The sequence below is a fragment of the Octopus bimaculoides genome, chromosome 6 (assembly GCF_001194135.2).
Source record: "Octopus bimaculoides isolate UCB-OBI-ISO-001 chromosome 6, ASM119413v2, whole genome shotgun sequence".
NCBI classification, from domain to species: Eukaryota; Metazoa; Mollusca; class Cephalopoda; order Octopoda; family Octopodidae; genus Octopus; species Octopus bimaculoides.
In genome coordinates this window covers 29649012-29654670 of record NC_068986.1, presented here as the reverse complement: position 1 = coordinate 29654670, position 5659 = coordinate 29649012, and the positions used below count along the sequence as shown (strand labels likewise).

At 41.0% G+C, this 5659-nt stretch overlaps 1 pseudogene; it reads right to left on the bottom strand.

Annotated features, from left to right (window-relative positions):
• Positions 1 to 5102: 5102 nt before the first annotated feature.
• Positions 5103 to 5221, bottom strand: LOC128248219 (5S ribosomal RNA; annotated as a pseudogene).
• Between the last annotated feature and the right edge of the window lie 438 nt (positions 5222 to 5659).

The following is a 5659-nucleotide window of genomic DNA, read 5'->3' as shown; positions in this document are numbered from 1 at the left end:
CGTGATACAACCGTCCCACCTTTTCTCATTACTTATGCCTCACCCTCTTAGTAGTAGTAGTAGTAGTAGTAGTAGTAGTAGTAGTAGTAGTAGTAGTAGTAGTAGTGGCAGCAGTAGCAGCAGCAGCCACGACAGCAGCAGTCACCAACACTGCTGCGAGGATGACTGATAATAACGATGACAATGATATGGTAATGATGATGATGATGATGATGATGATGCGCCATTCATGCGCCTATGAATCATAAGAATATAACAGGAGGTTTAAGACTTTGAATGGTTATGAGGGTCCCATCCCCTGAGCAAAATAGGAATCAAAGGGATCCATAGGTAAAAAATGGTTATGAACCACTGGTTTAAACAATAACAACGCCTTGCTCCTGGTTCACTCTTTCTCTCTTTCAATTCCACGTTAAACCCTCTGCTATTCTTATTCCTCTTCTTCTTCTTCTTCCTTCTCCTTCTGCTTTCATTCTTTCTTTCTCCTCCTTTCTCTTTTATATCCAATTTCTATGAGCCCCATTTCATCAACTGGATCAAAGACATCGCCCACGCAACAAACTTCCGCTATCTTATCGGCCACCAATCTACTTTCTCCCTTTTTCTGTGCTCTGTGTACCAGCTCGATGCCAATGTTATTAACATGTTAAACCAGCCAGCCAGCCGGTCAGCCGGTCAGCAAGCCACGCATGCACGCACGCACCCACGCATCTATCCGTCCAGCCAACCAACCAACCAACCAACCAACCAGCCAACCAGTCAACCAACCAGTCAGCCAGCCAACAAGCCAGCTTCTCCAGTCATTAACAACCAACTAACCAACTAAGGCGCGCGGCTTAGTGGTTAGGGCATTTTACTCACGATCATGAGGTCATGAGTTCGATTCCCGGAGGAGCGTTGTGTCCTTGAGCAAGACACTTTCTTTCATGTCATTCCAATCCAACCACCTGGCGAAAATTAATTGTACCTGTAATTCAAGAAAGCCAGCGTTGTCACATTCTATGTCACGCTGAATTTCCCTGAGAACTACATTAAAGGTACGCATGTTTGTGGAGGGCGCAGTCACTTGCACGGAACAGCCTGCTCAGGATATTTCCTGAGCAGGCTGTTCCATTTATAGGAACAACTGGAGCACTCGTCGTCGTCACCGACGGAGAGCCAGGCTATCCAATCAAAACAAGCTGATAACCAGCTAACCAATCAAAACAAGCTGACATATAAGACGTGGGTGGTCATCTCATCTACAATAATAAGCTAAATAACCAACAGTTAATGCTGTTTGGCAGCAAGGGTTTCCAGATATTCTCTTTCTTCCTTTCTTATCCTCCTCTTCTCCCAACCCTATTTCTTTCTTTCTTTCTTTCTTTCTTTCTTTCTTTCTTTCTTTCTTTCTTTCTTTCTTTCTTTCTTTCAAAACAGGAAGCTACAGAGTCATCAGATAATGGTGTCGTAGACAAGATTCAACGATGCAAACGTAAGTATCAAGAGTGTTTCACTGTCAGTATGTCTGCCATCTTCTCCGACTGACTGCCTGCCACAGTCTGACATTTTGCCTTTTAGACTATAAGAACAGCAAAAAGCAAAAACCAAAAAAGAAAAAAAAAAAAAGAAAAAACGTTTAGGCGCTGTCGTGGCGGTGTGGTAAGAAGTTTGCTTTCCAGCCACCTGGTTGTGGGTTTAGCCACAGTGCGTGAAACCATGGGCAAGTATCTTCTACAATAGCCCCAGGTCGACGAAGCCTCGTGAATGGATTTTGGCAGACGGAATGTGGATCTAAACAAACCAACACCGGTTGTCATGCGGTGTCTTTGTGTTTGGTCTCCCACTACCGCTTGATAACCTTGTTTTGTTTACATCCACGTAGCCAGGCAGTTTGGCAAAAAGACCGATAGAATGAGTACCAGATTTGAAAAAAAAGAAGAAAAAAAGAAAAAAGAAAAACAAAATGTACTGGGGTCGATTTGTTCGACTAAGCACGTCTAGGCAGTGCTCCAGAATGGCCGTAGTTTAATGTCTGAAGCAAAAGGAAAAAAAAAGTACTGTCCATCTGCGAATATTTCTCTATATATTTGTTTCCCTGTTTGTCTCTTTCTATGTAATATTTTTCTTTAACCATTATGCATGCTTTGTCTTTTCTGGCCGTCACATCGTCTCTCCTTAATTTTTTTCTGGCCGTCACATCGCCTCGCCTTGGAGATATCCTACCGAACCTCTAGTCATACCGATTAATTTATATACGACCCTTGGTCACAACTCTTCCATCGATATGAAGGACAAGCAATTGTGCCTTCCACCTCTTCAACTACAATTCTGCCCCTCTCGGTCCTTCCGACTTCTTTTTCATTATGCACGCAAAATCTTCGTACATCGTAACTCCCAACGACGGACTCTCAACCTCTAATTCTTCTTTGACTCTGCAATGTATCTGAACCCAACTTTTCAACGCTTCTCCAATTCACTGAAATCGTCTTCACTCTAAATTGTGTCATCTTTTGTGATTTCTGACAAGAGTTGGCCAAAGTAGCATAAGCATCGTCTTAGATCCTAATTACGCCAACTTCTCTGCTGGCGGCTTTAAAGCCCAAATTCCCATCCTAAGCTATACGGCCGTTACATCGATAACGTATATCGGTGTCATGTTATCCACCTGAAAGGAACTCCCCTTCATCAAGCATATCTCTCCTTTATCGTCACATTCTACAGCTCTGCATCCTTACTTTACTTCTAGCTTTATGTTTCTCGTACTTTATTTTATTGATTATATCTGATCCCTCACTTTTAGCCCGTCGTTTTCATTTACATAGCATGCAACCTTAACCAGTATATCCTAACTATTAGGATTGCTAATGAGTTAGAGTATGAATCGTTGGATGTATGTATGTATGTATGTATGTATGTAGGTGTGAATATCATCTGTGTATATATGCTTATGAATATGTATGTGTGTATATATACGCAAATGATGGTATACATTGATTTGATCCCTTAAACCAAACGATGAACTTCTACTATTTATGGAATTACTGTTTTGATATAAATAATTTATGAGATCTGGTGTGTGTGTGTGTGTGTGTGTGTGTGTGTGTGTGTGTGTGTAAGTTAGTGTGCACGCGCGCGTTTTATGTGTGTGCGTGTGTGTGTATGTGTGTGTGTGTGTGTGTGTATGAGCGTATGTATGTGAAGGTATGTGTATGAACGTGTCTAAGGACATTCATAGGTGTACGTGCATGTACGTTTTTGCCATTATCAATGGTCTTGGAATGACATTTCTGTCCTTCTGAATCAGCCGTACGTAAAATTCCAACAGTTCAGGCTTCTCTACTATGAAGCTAAGTTTCTGTACTAAAACATATGCATTGCCTTAACACACAGAGTTTCCTATCTCGATATTTAAACCCTGTTCATTCATCTTTCATTTTTCTTCCTTTTCTCCATACTTCTTATTCTCTCTTTATTCTTTTACTCTTTTACTTGTTTCAGTCATTTGACTGTGGCCATGCTGGAGCACCGCCTTTAGTCGAGCAAATCGACCCCAGGAATTATTCTTTGTAAGCCTAGTACTTATTCTATCGGTCTCTTATGCCGAACCGCTAAGTTACGGGGACGTAAACACACCAGCATCGGTTGTCAAGCGATGTTTGGGGGGGGGCAAACACAGACACATAAAAATACACACACACACACACACACATAAGGATATACATATATACGACGGGCTTCTTTCAGTTTCCGTCTACCAAATCCACTCACAAGACTTTGGTCGGCCCGAGGCTATATTAGAAGATACTTGCCCAAGGTGCCACGTGGTGGGACTGAACCCGGAACCATGTGGTTTGTAAGCAAGCTACTTACCACAACACACACAGATACTTTGTTTTCATATGTAACATATAAACATTTATTGGTTATTCTTTACTTTAAAGCTTTGATAATGAGTGGTGGAATAATTACAATTAGAATCATTTTACGCTACATGTGGAAAAGGAAGGATTGATGGCAGAGGCAAAAGAAATAAATGAAGTAGAAGGCCCAGGAACTGCTAACAAATGTGTAGCATGAAACTAGTTCAGACGTTTCAAGGAAAGTGACACGAGCCTCGAAGGCAATCCAAGGTGAGGGAGACCTTCTGACGTAGAAGATGTGACCTTGTTTGAAATGGTTGAGCCAAGCAAGAGCACTCGTACATGGTCGACAGAAGTTGGTCCTTCACAAAGTACTATCAATAGACACCTCCAAAAGCTCAACGTTGTGAATAGATGTTGTTGAGAAGTCCTTCATGACCAGGATCAACGACGTGTGAACATTTACAAACAACTGCTGGCAAATCCTTGAGATACCCATCATTGGCGTCGAATTCTAGCAGGGGGATGGAAATTTCATTTATTTTCATTATCCTGATAAGAAAAATCAACAGCTTAGTTCCGGCCAGGTTTCTGAACCTGTTGTCAAACAAGGGCAGTTTGAACAGAAGGTCATGTTATGTGTTTTGGTGGAATTTCGAGGGGGTGTTGCACGTTGAACTTGTCCCGGATGTTCACGTTCTGAGCGCTAACCTTTATGCTCAACAACTGCAGCGAGTATATGATGCTTTGAAATGAAAGCTACTCGTCAATGGTCAATCAAATACGTGCATTCCTACATGACAATGCCCACCCCCCACACACACACAGACCATCAATGTCACCCAGCGCAAACTTGAGGAACTTGAAGAGATAGAAGCGCTGCCTTACCTTGACTATAATCCAGACCTTGTACCATCAGATTTCTACTTTTTCTGGGCCACGGCTCATTTCCTCCACAGCCGGAGGCTCGACAAAGTGGGTAAGGTTGCAAACCGGCGCATTGAGTTCTTTTGCTTCTGAACCAGGCAAATGGTATAAGCGTGAAATTGAGCTTCTGGCACAACGATGGCAACAGACAATGGAATATGATTGGATAAATTTTGATGAATAAACGATCTTCGTAATTTGTTTGAATTATTAAATAAAGGTTGAAACACGAAAAAACATCTGTCTCAACCTGGTATATTCAAATATATTTTCTCTTAAGTGTTTCAGCTTTAAATCTGCGGTCAGCTGGGGCACCATTGTTATAAAATGGAATGCTTACAGCACTTAGGTTTCCCAAGCGGTCACGCATCTAAGTACTAACTAGGCTCAATGTTGCTTAACTTCGGTGATCAGACTAGAACCGGTGCTTTCAACGTGATATGGCCGTAAGCATGTATATTCATCTATATATATGTGACAGATGGTGTAGCGTTGCTTATGTATCTGTTAGATACAGCTGTTTCGTAATCTGTTAGATTACGAAACAGCTGTCAACAAATGGAATAAACCTCTATTCTCTCATTTCTCTTCTCTTATCTGGTCAATTTACACAGACACACACAGACACACTCACAAAGATATGTGTGCGTATGTATATATATATATATATATATATATATATATATTACAAATTAAAAGGGTAAAGGTTTATCAATTTATTAATTTATTAATAAATCAACAATTAATAATTTTTACCAAGCCCTTCGGTATGTAAGCACCATTATCGGTGGAGAACTTATTTAAAAGTTCATATACATTTATAAACATAATTAAGGGACCAGAAAATATTTGCTTCACCACATACCGAAGTTCAGAAATAGCAGCTAAAA